At 31.7% G+C, this 18323-nt stretch overlaps 1 long non-coding RNA gene across 1 annotated transcript in view; it reads left to right on the plus strand.

The window, feature by feature from the left end:
- LOC148938187 (uncharacterized) overlaps window positions 1-17757 on the plus strand; it is a 34857-nt gene extending 17100 nt beyond the window's left edge. The window contains exons 2-3 of the long non-coding RNA XR_016138488.1: window positions 16568-16704; window positions 17170-17757. This is a non-coding gene — a long non-coding RNA (uncharacterized LOC148938187). The remainder of the gene's footprint in view (window positions 1-16567; window positions 16705-17169) is intronic.
- The last annotated feature ends 566 nt before the right edge of the window (window positions 17758-18323 follow it).

The following is an 18323-nucleotide window of genomic DNA, read 5'->3' on the forward strand; positions in this document are numbered from 1 at the left end:
GAAACATTTATTTGTGCCGCGATGCAGCGAATTACTCCAGTGGCCTTCCGTCACTTTTGTTCATATGCTTTCATTTCTTCAGCTAAATCAATCAGTATTCCTTTTACCATTATTAAATCGTTTATATTAAATATAATACAATACATTTCACATACATTTATTAATTATCGTAACGTTTATCAAGTTTGTAAAATTCGTAATCGGTAATTAAAAAATTCTTTTACATGCTACAAATTTTTCAGAAAAATGATTGAAGCAATTAAATAATTTCAATTATTTCTTTAAATCAATTCGTTAATTTGTTATTTTGTATATAAAGATATTTGACTTAAATAAAGACTAATTTCCTCGTAATTCTGCATGAATTACGAGTAATATCGTTCGAAATAATTTTCCAAGAATTCTATCCACACTGATGATACGTTTGTAAATGACAACGTATCAAGGACTTCTCTGCAAATCACGGGTCGACGTACGATTTTTCCTATCACGAATCTGTGGCATGAATTTTAATTACTGCGCAGTGGCCGCCGGATTAGACGCACTCGCATGAGAGAAAGACAGAGAGTTACATTAACGTAGGGTTAATGAGAGAGATATCTCGACAGAGAAATAAAGATGATAAGGAGAATTCGTATGCACGTATTTATCATGTAAGTGATGCGATCACATATGCGTCATAACACGATCTATTATTAAGTTATATCTTATTTACTTAACACGCATCTTTATTTTAATTAAATAATTAAATCAATGCTTTACATAACTACTTCATGTATTAGAAAGTATTAATTAGCAGATCAAAAAAATAATCGATGCGTAAAGTGATAAACAATATGAGATAACGACTACGCATAATGAGAAAAATATACTTTATGTATTGCCGTTGTAGCTCTCCTTATTATAATTGTAATATCATATAACATTGAAAATAACTTTCAATTAATTCTTATCTATATAAAAATAGTGAATTCATCTTACATCAGAAGAATATTTTTCTTGTCATAACATGACGCTTCGATCTTTTGCGCTTGTGCGTGAATTTTTTATACAAAATATATCTCACATAGATATAGACGGTCATTGACGTCATGATAATTATACGTTGTCTTGAAAAAAAAAAAAAAACGATATCTATACTTCAATCATATACTTCTCAGAGCGCAGTGCTGCAACTTTGTACTTCGTCCGTGCGGGTATGCCACAGAGTCAATTTCCTCGCACGTACGATCACTTCTATTTAATGCATTGCTGCCAATTTGCAGCACGATATTGTCACGACCTCGACAAACTTGCACACGTATCGAAAATGGTAACCCAGAAATGTCTGAAAATTTTATATAAGTCATGAAGATTAGGCAGAATAAAATTATTATATAGATATAAGGATGTATTAAAGCGTTTGCTCCATTAAAAAAGTTATTTAATTGATTAGACAAGTAGAGAATATATGAAATTAAAAGTTACTAGATAATATTTTTCAATATTAATTTTATATTATTCTTAAAGAAATATGAAACTTACTTAAGAAATATTCTTTTTACGTAAAGAATGATGTGTAATTTAATTGTCAATAAATAAATAAATTATTTTTCATGTATAAATTAAATAGAGAATTGACGTTAACATTGTTTATTTCAAATTATTATTATCAATTATTATTATCATGAAATGAAAACGAGAAGCAAATATATGGTATCAATTTTTTTTTCAAAATATATAATAATGATGTGAATAAACATTTATATCTATATGAGAAATATTTGGCATGAAAAATTTATATATAGTCATGAGATCATGCTATATCAATAAAAAAATATATTTCAGATGAGTTTAATATATTTGGAATAGCTTCATATTTATTATATATTGATAAGAATTAAGTTGGAAATTTTATATATATATATATATATATATATATATATATATATAATTATTTTTCATATTTCTTATAATAATTATAACAAGAACAAATTATAAGACATGATTCTGTATAAATCCAACTTTCATTTGGAGTCATCATATTTCTCATATTTGTACATTGATATTATACAATTATACGAATATGTCAACACATATATCTGAAAAATATTTGAAGATATAACAAGAAATATTATTTCTTTTTTTTCTGCCCTCCACAAAAAATTCCTTCCATTCTTAAACGATAAATATTTTATCAGAGAATGATAAAGATGTGTTTCTTCACATCAATATGTGCATGAATTTATCATTAATAATTAAAACTCCGAATAACTTCTCTAATCGTTTCCTGGCCTTTATTACTTATGCTGTTCGATATGTGATGTACGAGGTCCGAAAGATATCCGATAATTTTTGTCGTTCTCGAAAAGAAGATCACGATATCTCTATAAATGTCGTACGCACATGTACATCGTAAATTTATCATCTCTGAACAAGACGACATGATTTGAAGTTCAAAAGGTCATCTAAGAAAATCTCGTTCTTATTCGAATATCAAGAAATGATGTAACATAAAAATATTAATAGTCAGATCACTCAGAATCTCAGAGATATAAGTAATTAATCCTTCAATTATTCTATTAAATTTGTATTTTCAATTGTTAAAATTTATTTTAAAAATTATAAATGATGAAAAATATAAAAATGAAAAATATAAAATTATATTATTGTGATAAAATAAATATTCTAACAATGACAATTTAAACGTAAGTATCAAATGGAAGTATTGAATTGTTATTTATCAAAAAAATGTAAAAAGCGTAAAAAAAAATTCTCAGTTATGCACATATATGCGACTGTATTATGTGAAAATCATGTGAGCAGCTTCTTCCAATATTATTTGCTGAATCCGTTATGTCGTGTTTATAAATAACACATTTGGATAAGCATAATTATTCCAACCTACTTTTATACATACAAATGATGAGTTATGGCACATTCAAATATTTAATAAAAGTATTGCAAACAGTCTCTTATTTTTGTTCATTTTATAACAATGCCTGTGTCAGATTTGAAAAATTTGAAATTAAAATTAATTAAGAATTGAATTAAGAATTGAAATTAGAATAAAATTTAAGCAATTAGAAAAAAGAAAATCTCAAAATTAGTAAATTTTATTCGGATTAATCCAGTTCTAATCTAATTTCAATTCAGTCTTAATAATTAAGTAAAAAGCATTACAACAGAAGAAAAGTTTAAAATTGAATTTAACATCTCTATTTAACATCTCTATTTATTAGACAACGCTCAATACTGTGATATTCACATGATATGTGATATTCACATAAAAATTCAAAAACTCAAATGTCACATCACTTGTTAATGTGCTACATCTCGCGATTACTATTATCACCAAAAACTTACTTGTTAAATTCGCTGTAGAAGTTATTCGTTGTTTCATTGTCAATGATATGTTCATACAAGACATAAAAGATACGACGTAAAAAAATGAAAATATAAGTAAATAATGAAACAAAAACATATATTGAATGGTTGCGAAAAGTAGGAGAAGAAATAGCAAAGAACTTATTATTATTTTTGGAACCAATTCTCATAAAATTAGATAAAATAAAGAACAGTTGAAATATCTAAATATAATAAACCAATATCTTTAATTTAATTTTTAACAATGTGTTATCTTTATATTTTTAATCATTTATATTGATACCGTTTTGTAAATCTTTTATACTCAAAAAAAATTTCAAATGATAATAAATATAATAAATTAATTGTAAAACAATAAAGAGTAAATATCAAATTCGATAATCTTTGATAACATAATTCGCTAATAATCTGTAAATTAGCATGCTCACACTTCTGTGATTTCATAAGATCGCAGTGAATTGTATTGTGATATTTAAATACTAACTGCTTATCATTAAGATATTCATTGTGTAAAATAGTCAGGAAATTCATCGTTGCGAAAATATTGCAAATATGTAGTCGTACGTTGACCAGCATTATCTATTTTTTTCTGAGATTAATGTTTTAGAAAAAAATTGTAATATAAAGAATTTGTATCATGTTTAAATCTAGAGCCACGATACTAACGCACTCTCTTCATTTTTTTCACGGATAAAGCGAGAATAAGGAATACCAATTGTTGCAATACAAGTAAATTAATGCGGAGCAATACTACAAAATCTAATTACACGGAACGTAGTCGGATACATCGGACGCACAGATACATCGCGAATGTGATTCCACAGTGGATTCGCAGTGAGCTGTAGACGACGTGCTGAACTTACGCACACTTTTGTGCACGCATCCAACACGCGTATCTACACACGCCTACCAGGCCGTTATTCGCGCGTGCGGGACGCGCGCGGCCCGCAAGGTCGTGCAATGTTGCATCGCGAAGTGCATTACGTGTACGCACATAGCTTGCATTGCGCACCGTTCTCTCGCACTCTCTCTTTCTACCTTTCACTCGACCCCTCCCTTCCCCCCTCTCTCTCTCTCTCTCTCCCCCTCTTTCTCCCTCCCTCCCTCCCTCCCTCCCTCTCTCTCTCTCTCTCTCTCTCTCTCTCTCTCTCTCTCTCTCTCTCTCTCTCTCTCTCGTTCTTTCTTCGTTGCGTACATTTTTCGAATCTCCCTCTCGCTCTGATTTTTTTTGCATTGTCCTTCTTACGTCATATTGCATTTCCGGTACGCTTTTTCTCTTCGCGGCTTCTTGTCCTACTTTATCTTTATCGTTTTTGCTACTCTCGATTCCATAGATTTACCTGTGCATTCACTTTCGGCTCTTCCAGAGATAGATTTTTATTTCTTCAAGATTTGTATTTATGATGCAAAAGTAATTAATGGATTAAAAATTTGCTTAATTTTTTTGCATTCTTTACATTTTCCATTTTGAAAATCCAGCACCACACATGGCAATTATATAGTCGGCGCTATTAATGAATGAATAAAGAATACAATAACACATATAACAGTTGCAATTGTTTCTTGCAGTCGAGTCAAATGTCGATGAGAGACACGTGTTTATTGGCACGTGCTTAAAACTTGAAACTAGAAATCTGGAATTACTAATTTATACAGATTGCTATCCGGTTTGGAAATTTATTCGTAACTTAATAATACACAATGATATCCACGATGTCGATTCTACAAGTAAAAGAAAATAATACTGAAAAGAAATTTGCATATGACAAAAACATGATGTAACACAAAAGCTTTAATGATTTCATTTAGCTATATTTATCTAATATTTTTTTCGACTCAAGTGTTAAAAATTTTCAATATTTTATAAAATCAAAATATGTAAGTGATAAAAGTGAAATATAAATACCGCTTGCTTTGTATTCATATTCATAGCATATTCATGGCATATTATAATATGCGTTATATGAAAAATTTTAAAAAGTTCTTCTTATATCGTGATTGATTTATATATATATATATATATATATATAATATATATATATATATATATATATATATATATATATTAATCACAATAAATATTTTTATTTAATTAAAGAAATTCTTTTTTGTCCTTTTTATTCGTTTCATAGAAAGAAGATATTTCATGTTGATTTCTTTCGATACAAAATCGAAGGTGAAAAGGGAAATTTTAATATTTAGTTTCTTTATTACTTTCGTGCGATTGGTTAATTAAGACAGGTCGATGCCTGTGGAAAGTACTAACGCTAAGTTAAGGATTTTTAAAATCGATCCTCAGTGCGGATAAGCACACGCGCGCGGAAATACGAGGTGTCACAATACAGAAAGTTGATAGCGCGTTTCTCGGGCCGTGTATAGCGTCAGCTTGATAAAGAAAAGAACTGCATGTGCCGAAAGTGACTCATCGAATTATTAAGAGCTGTAGGTGCAGCGGGGTCATTGACTCGCACGTCGCTGATGACCGGAAAGCAACGTTGATCACCTGTCGTGTTTCTCAGATGGCGTATATCGATAACGACTTCTATAATCACAACTCTTTACCATCGCGTCATTCGATCGCGCATTGGCTGATATCTCAGAACTCGTCGCGCCTAGAGCAGACATGACCACTGAAAAGCAACCTAATTTTAAGATTTACGATTTAAATGAAATACTAAATTTTTCAATGAACATTTATTGAATATCCAAATACAAAAATTATGATGGAAAAATTATTATCTGTTTTCAATTTAGATATATTTCTAATGATTTCTGGAAGTGTTTTAAATTTACGCGTCTTTCTTATTATTTCAAAAATTTATGTTCAAACTATTCAGCTTAACATAAATATGAAGTTATCAGCAAAACTCTTTTTTTCTTTCTCTCTATAATTAAATGGAACTTTCCATTACGTAACTTATAGTACCCAAAGAAAAAAAATATAAATTAAATTCTCTCGAAAAAATAATTCTTAATGCATAGTTTGATGCATTGTAAATATAGAAAATATTATTGCAGCAAATATACGTATGAACGAATATCAGACTAAATTTATGATATAAAGATATTTAGAAAGAATCTCCTGAAAATATATGTATCGGCATTACGATTCATCGAGATATGATAAGACATACGCGTGAAGGATTTTGCTTTTGTCTTACTTTTGATAGGCACATCGTACGTTATCGGAACGATCGAACCTCGTCGCTGATAATATCGTGTCCGAGAGTCTGGCGTGTACGAATTAATCGCGCGACGGAATAGACATCCACGATCACGACGGTGTCGAACGGCCCACGTACTGGCCCACGTGTCTCTTCTATCGTGTCCGTAATTCAGCCATCGCCTCTATAACGATAATTACTTGACGAGATCTTTCGCCGTCGCGAAATCGCGGATCTGTCGATGACATCACTGCCAAGAGTCGTGCAGACGCTTAACGGCCATATTGTGTCTTATACGAAATATATATTTGACATAATGAATAAAAAAATGTTGTCAAAACAATTTAACAAGTAGTAGTACTTTAATAATTACATAAATATCTTGATGATTTAATTCAAGATATTAAGGAGCGCACTTGAATCCAAATGAGCGATAAAATTTTATAATCACAGATTCAGAAATCTTATTCCGAAGAGAATTTTTTTATATTCAACAGCCTAATTATAGTATATAATTGAAAATTATCAAAGTCTCAATTTTTTTATTTCGCGAAAAATCGATTCTAAATACTCATAAAATTTATCGCTGTAAAAATTTCGTATAAAAATTTCGTAAATAAATACAAAAGACTTTATAAGATATGTATCATTTAATATGATGCACTTAGTTAATTGATTTTCAGTGTCACATATGTGCCATATTGAGATAATAAACAATTGCGTGGTAGTTAACGCTACAATTATCGTGAATTTATGAATAATCGCACTGTGTGTAATTCTACTATTGCTTCCATTGACTTTAATTTCGAAATTTGTTATGTCCTTCCATTCTATTTGTGTAAAATTACAAAATATATCGCGTAATTGTAGCGCAAATAATTCTTTCTAGTTCTACTTCACAAGGTAGAAAAGGATTCGTTCATATTCAATACGTGGCGTGACTTTACGTACACGTGTACGCATAATTAGAAAGAAACACACGTGCGTGAATAATTGAAAGCAGAGATAAAATACAATTCTTACAAAGATAATAGCCAAAGATATCGAATATATATTCGAAATGGTTAACGTATCGACTTACAATCGACTTGATTGCGGTTCTTGCTGTTATCGATATTGCATCTGGATATCATTAATTGTAATTCGGATGGTAATGCATCACCACAATGACTACTGATTCATAGTAACTGAGCATATTGAAACATTCGATTTCTGCTCGTGTCATGCAATAAAATATAAGTTTTACGAGCTCAAGAAGATTCCTTTTAATTATATATTATGATAAATATTTTTTATATTTTATCTACTTTTTATTTTGACGTTTTCTGATACATCATTTTATATCTCATATCATATTAATTTAAAGATTATTATTAAATCATTGACTACATATTCTTATTAATTATCTTTAGTATAAAATATATTCAATCATCATAAAAAATTTAATATCAAAAAAATGAATTATTGAACATAAAAATTTTTGCACAGTTAAATTAATATGATTGATAATAAATAATACTAATTTCCATTTAACTTTAAACATTTCTTGCTATACATTTTTGAATAATCTCTGAGATATATGTATATTAAAATAAATAATATATAATAATGTTTTTTGGTTTTTTATCCTTGTCATACAAAATCAATTAAAAATTTTACTAAGAGTCATTTTTCAATATATTTGGACAAATTACGAAATATGATTTGAACTACATATTCACATCGTCATCTTGTAAGCATAGCGTAATGCGCGCGAATTTGCGCATCCGAACGTTACGAGCGGAGGTGGAAAATGTACATATACATTGATTATCTGTATAAAACGATTATCCTTATCATATCCTTTCGTTGAGTACATTGACTTCTCAAGAGCGACAGTGCACCGGTAGTTACTCACCTGTTGCGCGCAGTGATAGCTCGACAAACACATTTAAAACCATCCCGACGCGACGACAGATTAGCGCGATGTACGAGTCATTTCTTTTCCATGAAAACTGTATCGCGACAGTTTACTGCACTTTCGGCCAGCGATAACGACGACAATGATTGTTCTCGGGAAAAATCAATGATAAAAAACGAAACGATCGTTTGTCCCTTAATAATCCAAGAATAAATGCTTGATCTTTGGAATATGAATAATCTCGCGCGAGATGTATATAATTTATTTCATGCATATATTACTTTGTTGTATAAATATTATCCGTTATTGATGAAAACTTTTTTTTTGCTTTTCAATGTCAAAAAAGCAAAATTGCATAATGAATAAGTCTTGAATTTTTAATTTTAGCTGCTATCATAATTAAACTTTTTACAAAAACTTTTTTATGGAAACAAGTAATAATGTAAAGTAATAATGTAAACGCGAACATTACAGTAATTATATAAATTTTGCTAGCATTTAATAGTAATTTATACAATAATGAATATTTAATTTCTGCATTAATTGAATTCCGGCTTGTGCTGAAAAAAAAAAAGATTTATGGACAAAATCATAGAGCGCTGTATAATTACAAAATCAGAGAGCGCTGTATAATTACACGTGCCGAAGAGTTTTAATTTTATACAAGGCGCGATTCGCCTAATTCTGTTGTAATAAAAACTAACTAATGAAACGTTATAGTGAAAAACGATTGATCACCGGCCTCGAAACCGTAGATATTAATAAATGGAGTTTCGCCGCAATCTACAACGGAACACGTGTTGTGACGAAATGAACAATTATGATGCAGTATTCACGTAGATTCTTAACCACAGAATCGTCCTGTGACTAATGGCGGAAACTGCGACCACGAAAGCAAATCAAAGAAACGGCATCGAACGTTGCGCGATTATCGACCGCATTTTCGTTTAAACGGCCGCGCGTGCACGCATTTTACATGAGTCGCGACAATGTTAAAGCTGACATCGCGTTGTGTCACGCACAGATTTGCTGACTCCTTATTTTTTAAAGTAAATATCGATCGGACTAATTCCGCTTAAGCAGCGTAGCGATGAACTCGAACGGATGTTGTACCTTTCATTATTAAAATGTCTGAAAATCAAGTCGCTAAATGTTATTTTCATTTATGGACATACCAAAAATATATTATTCTTATTTATTATATTATTATTTATAAACAATTATTTATAAAAAAGTATATTACTTTTTAATTAAAATGGAATTGAAACTATTGATGTTATAATCTGTGGTTTCCTATAAAAATTTCCCTCATTGTCATGCCATTTTAATGAACAGATAATCGGGAAAGTTCCCAACATTCGACATAAATCATGTTTCCACGAATTTTACTTACTTCATCGTCGTGGAAAATTTAAAAGCTAGAGCTAAGAAAATTCAAATATTAAGTAATAAATAAATAATTATCGTTTTGATTTTACAACAATGTAATGTAATTTTAAGGATATACTTGTTTCTTTTCTAATGTAGACACAGTTATCCTATCTAGCTTTATTGAAATCAAATTTGTTTTAATATACTTTCCCCATAACTTGCTCGTAACGTATCTCGTAATTTTTTCTCTCTCTCTTTACTCGAACTCGAAATTATAATTCAAAATATATTTTCATATGATTCCGCATAACTTTATAAAATATAATAAATATGTATAATAAATGTATGTATAAATATGTATGTCGCGATAAATAATGAAATGCTGTCATTATTTTTTATTACGTTTTATCTTTATTCATTCGTCCCGTAAAAAAGCTGGAATAAAGAATTCAAAAAAATTTTTTTAATTCTTCGACTAGCCGACTGTTTATTTTTCTTTTTTTTTTATATCTTTTTTATCAGTTTTCTTAATATGATCATACATAGTGTGTTTAATATGGTAAATATGGTGGTTTAATATGGTGTGTTTAATATGATCATACATAGTGTGTGCTTGAAAATGTAGGATTATTCTTATTTATTAAATAACACCATCCGTGCGGACGTACACAGATACGTGCGCTGTTGTCGCGCACGTGTCGCGGTAGCTCATGAATGAACTCGGCGGTACATAAATACCAGCACGCTACAAGGCTATTTTTAAGCAGTGCGCAGACGATTATCAGTGATTCTTTTGCGATAGTCGTCATCGTACTTATCGTATGTGCAGCACGCCCGACTTAGCGGCATGCGTGACTAAGAGAAAACAAAGAGAGACTTCTTTCATGACGCCTTACGGCGGAAGCGCCTTACACTGCTCTATCTATGAAAACGATACAATTAATTTTGTATTTATTTGCTGCGCGACTTGTCTCGCTTATCGGTGCGATTATCTCCCCCCCTCCCCCCGCCCCCGTTAGGTCTCCAGATTGAATGCGATTCCTCGGTATTCTCCGATAGATATGATACTTGTGAGGATAATTTGTCACTCAAATAAATTATATATATATATATATCGATTTCAATTATACATACACATAAATTATCCCAATATTTAAAATAAAAACTATAAAGTGTAAAGTATTAAAATTAAAATGAAATATTGAAAATTGATTAACTTGTGATTAAATTGATGAAAATTGCGAATTAAAAATTTTAAAAATCTGATATTGTATATCAGATCATCTGTTATTTTACATTTTAAACTTAATATTAATCCTAATTAAATTCGATTTCGTTTCGAAAATTCATTAACCGAATATTCAAATCATATGGATATATTTTATATGGATATATTGAATATGTTTGATCGATTAAGCAATATATTAGACTTGGAAAAAAAAAAGATATAACCCATAAAAATATCACTGAATCCAACAAATGAAAACACAATCCAATCCAATTGAGATTTCGCCGAACGAGGATTACCTAATTCATTTATACGTTGGCCAATCGTTGCATAATGATAAACCTCGTGGCCCAAAAGCCGCTACGGCAGAACGGTGAAACTCGGTGAAACCGCGACCGCTCTAGCCGGCCCGACCGACGGGATCATGGAAATAGTCAAACTAAACGGCCAAAACGCGGTGCCATTGCGTACAATGCGACACCAGGGAGAAAAAAGTGGACTGATAAAATAGCCGCGACCGTACTTGTTGACCGTACTTTCACTAGATTAAGCTCACCGCGCTGGACTTCTCTTTCGTTCTCGCTCTCTCTCTCTCTCTCTCTCTCTCTTTCTCTCTGAGCTCCATGTACCTCTCTCGCCAGGACCGACGAAGAACGGCGCGGGGCACCGTGACGATCTGCATCAAGCGTGTATCACGCTTTTTCGCATTCGTTTCTTTTTGCGCGACACAAGCAACTCAGTGGTTCATGTCGACGGAAGGGACAATGTATGGGAAAAGACCGAACGGTTTATTTCGCGTATGCCACCATATGCAACAATTACTTGTCATTTGCGCTGATTAAATTTGGGTAATAATTTTATCATATTGAGATCAATTCATACGAAAGGAACAGTAATATTCTATATTATTGACTTAAATCTGACAAGTTGAGTCGCTAAATCTTTCTCAAAGGAAAACAAACTTTGCAAAGAATTATATTTGCACATATGCGAGTATATTTCTAATGGAATACAATAAATCTTAATTTGATTCATCTGAATTTCAGTGTCTCCGCAGTTCCCAGTTTTCATCATTTTTATTCGCAAACTTCGCAATATCTCCATGTTATAGCTAGTGAAATGCGATAAGATATGCGATGTACGCATTTCCCTTTGTTGACTGATCACATAGGCTTGATGAGGACTTCTATAGCGAACGTAGCGAGATTATCGGACTAGCGAATTAATCAGCGTCCCGCTTGGTGCATGACATTTTGTTTGGATTAATCTCCTCGATATAAGTAGATTTCTAGATATTTAAAATGAGAAATTAAGAAATCATTAAAGTCGGGGCTTCTTTTCTTCATGTCTTTTCTTCTCCCATGTGGAAAACAATGAACACACTTAAAATACTCATTAAAAATATGAAAATTATTAAAGGTAACTTGCTCACATACAATATTAAAGAGATGCTGTATTCATCTATATTACATAACTGTATTACAACAAAATATCTTTCGTTCTTATATATTTATTCCCTTTCCATTAATTAAAGTTTAGCAATTAAAGTTTATGCATGTAATACCTGTTTATTGCGTGGACTTTATATCAAGAACGAGAAAAATTTTTTTAGACTTTTTTTTTATTTGTTGCACTAGTAAATTATATGAAGAAACAACATTGAATTCTTAAAATTAGGCTTAGATCTAATATCATACAAAAAAATTTATACATATGTGTACACAAATGTATATATAAGTATATATGTTTAGAATTATTCACATATGATCGTTTTTCTGTTGGAGTTCGTTCATTTGTCCAGTAAATGAAAACTCCTTAAATGAAAACATAAATATGCATATGCAGTTCTCTATTTCCAAGTATAACATGAGATAAGAAAACAAGAAAACAACGACAAAGTGATAGATAAGATAGATAATTTCTGCTTAAACGCAAGATTAATTCGCGATTAAATAAATGATATGCATAAGTGAATCTGATACAATTCGTTCCGCACTAACGAATTTATAAGATCAATCAACGCTTACAATGTTCCTTTGTTTAACGATAAATTTCTTTCTGACAGCAGATTTTTTATTGAAAAAAGAGTTAAAAATACATTTGAATTTTTATTTAATATTGTAGATTTTATTACAATTAATAGAATACAAAGCATGTGCTATATTGATACATTTCACAAATCGTGAAATTTTTATTGTAATGAATTGCACAATAGAACTCTAAGTACATAAACTTATAAAAAAGAGAAATAATACAGGCAACAAAGAAAATATTAACGTTAACTATTCACTGTAATAAAGTCGTAGATAGATATATTTAAATGAAAAACAATAACAGAGCTAATAAAGAATGAACGATGATTGAGATAAGATTTTAATATTATATTTTACAAATATTTTTAAATTAAAGTTATTTTAGAAAAAGTACTTATTTATTATAATTTAAAATCAGATATGCATATATATAATAAATTAATAATTTGTTAAACAATAGTTAACTTTCAAATATGGCTTTTAAGAAAAAAAATATTCAAATTTCTGAAAAGATTGAAAAGATTCGTCACTGCGCATGTTGCGTCGCGTTTAAGCGAAGCGAGACGAAGCCAGGAAAAGTAAGGAGCTCGCAAGCGGAGAAGAAGCGTGCACTTCTGCTCCGCCGTTATGTAACCGAATGATTCTCGGAGCCAGCAGCAGCCGAGCGACGCGCGAGAGTGAGGTCAATTTGTGCGGAGCCCATCGCGTGTACGTATAGGCACACATACACGCATATACAACGCACGTATACGTGCGCTTGTTCGCGCGTGTATTCGTCGAACATTAGAAGACGAGAGTGAGTTGGGATCAGGCGTCGAGCGTGAAAGTGAAGCGGCCAACGTACATGTATATATTCATGCATGTCCGTGTGTCCTTTTGTGTATGTGTCGTGTATGTGTACGACAAGAGCTGGCGCACATACACACACGGATCATAAAAGTGTGTGCACGAGCGGATCTATGTGAAACGAGCGCCAAGATCGGTTTACACCATTCACCAAGACGGCATCACCGTTATCGAGGAAAAAAGATAATTTATCGGGAGTACCCATTTAAGTGGTTTTGAGTATAATTCGTCATAAGTGGGAATATCAAAACTTCCATGTTTTTTTTTATGAAAAAAGAACGAGAAACGTCACGTTAGCGTTATTTTTCTTCAGCGATGTTCTTATCGAAAAGCTACATTACAAAACTATTCATAACACTAAAATATCTTTTAAAAAAAGGATCTCAGAAATTAATATAAAATCAATGAATCTTTGTCACTAATAAATAATAATAAATACGTCTTTCAATAATAGTTATTAAAATTTGTATATTTATCATTTTCAAAAATATTAAATTAAATATATTTTACATAAAACAATTTTAAAAGCTCGATTTTATAATTTTATAATTATCACGATCGTTGTGATAATAATAAATTCTACTATTGGAGCACCGCCATTGTTCCGCCGAATATGTTCCGTAAACAAGAGTACCGGGAAGGAGATGCGGAAGAAACAAAGAAGAAGACGAAAGAGTGACGGCGGAAAGCCCGGCGAAGACTTGTGGCAGGAATTGTGGCTTCGAAGAAGAACGTGCGAGTAGGAACGAGTAGGTGAATCGCGCCGCGGAGCCGTGTACGGAGTGGCGCGGTGCGGCGCGGCGCGGCGCGGCGCGGCGCGGCGTGGCGTGGGGTTGCGCCGGTAAGTATGCCAAGGTGCACTTCTCGAGAAAGCCGGACCGGCCGGACCGCTACCACGCCGCGCCGCGCCATGCTCCGGCTATCGCCAGCCGCCACGGATTTGGTCCTATTTCCATCCGTGCCGCGCGCTGCGCTAACGAGCGCGATTAGGGATGCCTGCGATGCCTAGATAATATCCGTTTTCCTGTTTTCGATATACCGAGAATTTTCAACGAACACGCGTCTACAGACCGTATAATTATAGCTTCTAATTGAAAAATGCAATTACAAGCGATTACGTAATGGATCGATAAGATATGCCCTTTGCAGCATATAATAATACTGTGTATTTTTATAAATTGGAATTGTACGCACGCAATTGATCTCGATCGGCTTTATTTTATAAAGTTGACCCTTTCCCCGATGATTATTGCTACCCCTATTTTTTCAGAAACACAAGTTTAATTTAATCTAGTGTAAATTTTTATTCGGCGATATGATTCATTTGTAATCTCAAAAAATTAAATAAATAAATGCAACAAATATTTAAATATGAATATCGCGTGGTTTGCGATCAAACATAACGGTGATATGCGAGATCTCATGAGTATCTTTGAGGATTTAGATTTTAAAAGAAAACAATAAAAATGATCAATCAGAGAAATTGATTAAAATAATTACAAAAATGAAGATAATAATACCAAGTTACTGAAGGTAATAAACTTGAATGAATGTTATTAGTAGAAACACTAAGAAAGTGTCATAATAAGAAGATGATAGAAGACGCAGTAATGTTGAATGGAACGTGAGTACGGCTGTAAATATAGCGTAATAGCTCATAGCTTTAAGACTTAATGTGAATAAGAGATACATTTGCTTGTAAAATAATTTACCGGTATATATTCACCCCACGTTTTCGATTCGTCGGACATGATAATTAAAAAGCGTTCGGATTAATGTTGGAATAATTGATTAAGCACCGATACGAACTTCTAAATTAATTGTTGTGTCATTATCAATTGGTGTGTCCGCGCGTTCGAAGATATCGTTGCACGACCATGGGGATTCGATAGCGAGTAATTTAATCCCACCCCGCAATACGATTGTAAGTCTTATCTACTAATTACAAGTTACATACTGCGCAAAAATATCAATCGCACCACAGCTGCTGATGCAAATCTGAAATTACGGTATTCCCGCCTGTTCAGTACGACTTCACGAAATATTTAAAAAAAAATACTAATGCGTGCATACCATTGGCTAATAAGAAATGTTATTTAATTACATTTATAAAAAACAAAATGTTGGAAAACTGTTGTTAGTAACACAAAATTTTAACAACTATATGTGAATATTTTTCCTTCCACGAAATAAGAATTACAATGACGACATTGCCGGAAACGAATTGCCGCGTAACTGCACGCACGATCGAACTATCATGTACCGAAATGATGTCAAGACACGATAGAGGAAAATACATCGACCGCAAATTGGGAACAGGATTCCGATCGGTGTCGACTCTTTTTTATTATAAAAAGATGGCTCATGGGATAATCCGTTTAACATCGTTTTATAGAAATAGAATAAAAATAGAAAAGAGCATATCGATATAAATGTTTTATAAAATTTTACAGATCTTGTTTTTTTTATTTTGCACAAAGATTGAAAAATATAAAGCAATAAACGAAAAAATACAACTGTAATAACTTTTAAAAATATAATAAATGATTATTCTATTCTTTTATAAAACTATGAAAATGACTATCATCGTTCACTATAACTCTCGTTTTTACTCCTCCCAGGAACTTTTGATTGTAAACGACTACTGCTATCCTTACAGAACGACAACAAAAGAATCCGACAATACCAGAAATGAAACGAAACACGCATGTCGAGAGAAGAATGAGACGAGAAGACAAGAGTGAAGGAAGCTGCACTGACCGCAGACTTGGAAACGAAACTTCCGTTGCAAACAAAGTACTCAATTTCTTAAAGTACCACTTAAAGTCACCACTGAGAGCTGATCTCTTTTCCGTCTTCCAGAATCAATTTTATAAGCATTAGGCCCATCTTTTTTCATAACATCTATTTTCATAATTTAATTTAATAATATCATATTCATTCATGTTAGCTATCAGAAGATTATATTAAGGCAAAAACGATTTAATTTTATAACAATTTAATTTTACGATTAAAATTAATAATTTTAATTTTATTATTGAAAAATCATGATATCGTCTATTTTAACCAGAGAGTATCAATAATACATACTGATACCCCAAAGGAAGACAAAGGCCACTTGTTGCGTAGGCATGCGCAATGTGAAAAGGAACTACGAGATTAGAACCGTAGAAATTTCTATTTCGGCTATACGACTGTATAAACTCGATTCTTTCTAAATACACTAACAGTTCGATCATTCGTCTCACTTTCTCGTTCCAGAGAAACATAATCTTCTATGGTGGCCTAGGCCATCAAGTTGACCATTCGCTCTTTTTGATGGACATCGACGCTCCTAGATATCCTATACGTAAGTATATGCGCAGACGATGCGTGCACGCACACGCGTGCACACCTGCACACGTGCGTATACGCGCCGAATATAGATGCCAGTATTGAGGACACTCGCCCTAAGAATAGAAGCGGAGAAAATTTTTAGCCCTTGATGCCGTCCGGCGGCCGCATCGTTCCGTAGGGATCAGATTTGAATCTGGGGAACATGTGGAAGTAGGTAATGACGTAGATGAAAGTTTGGCTGAATGGGAACGTTCCCAGTTTCCGTGTGGAAATTGAAAAAGAAATGGCGCCACAACATAGGGTGATACATGGAAATAGGCATATTCTGTATATAGATAAAATATTTCAGTATAGTAGTCTCTCTCTCTTTCTCTCTCTCTCTCTCTCTCTCTCTCTCTCTCTCTCTCTCTCTCTCTCTCTCTCTCTCTCTCTCTCTCTCTCTCTCTCTCTCTTTCTTTCTCTTTGTTTATTGTAATTTATTTATTTTCTACAAGATTTATAATGTTTAAATGTAAGAATATTTTAAAAAAAGACTCCAGTTATCGAATAACGAATTGTATGAATTTAAAGTGCATATATGTGAACATATAAATTTATAGTAATTATTATATTTTTATTTATATTGTTTCATATTAAACTTATATATTACAAATTCATTTTTTTCATTAACTTATTATAACTCTACAAAATATGTTATTGACTTTTATCGTAGTACAATAATTAGAAAAAAAGATATTGCAATAACTTATCTATATATTTATAAACATATATAACATATATAAGCGATTATTTTTATAGAATAATAGAAAATAACTGAAAATAAAAAGTAAATAAAAAAATTATAGATTATATTGAATTTATTTTAAATATAAATCATATGATTAATCTAATATTTAGCGTTAAAACATAAATGTCATTATTTATTATAATTTTGATTATTATTATTTTGAAAGTATATGTATTCTTTTTTAATTTATATTTATGATTATTTAAAGCTATTGGACTTCTGTCACACTATCATGGAAAACTGATTATGACTGGATCGGTCCAATTGTTATGTACTTATTTGTTATGTACTT

Source organism: Pogonomyrmex barbatus, unplaced genomic scaffold, assembly GCF_055798465.1.
Source record: "Pogonomyrmex barbatus isolate J1 unplaced genomic scaffold, ASM5579846v1 scaffold1, whole genome shotgun sequence".
Taxonomy (NCBI): Eukaryota; Metazoa; Arthropoda; class Insecta; order Hymenoptera; family Formicidae; genus Pogonomyrmex; species Pogonomyrmex barbatus.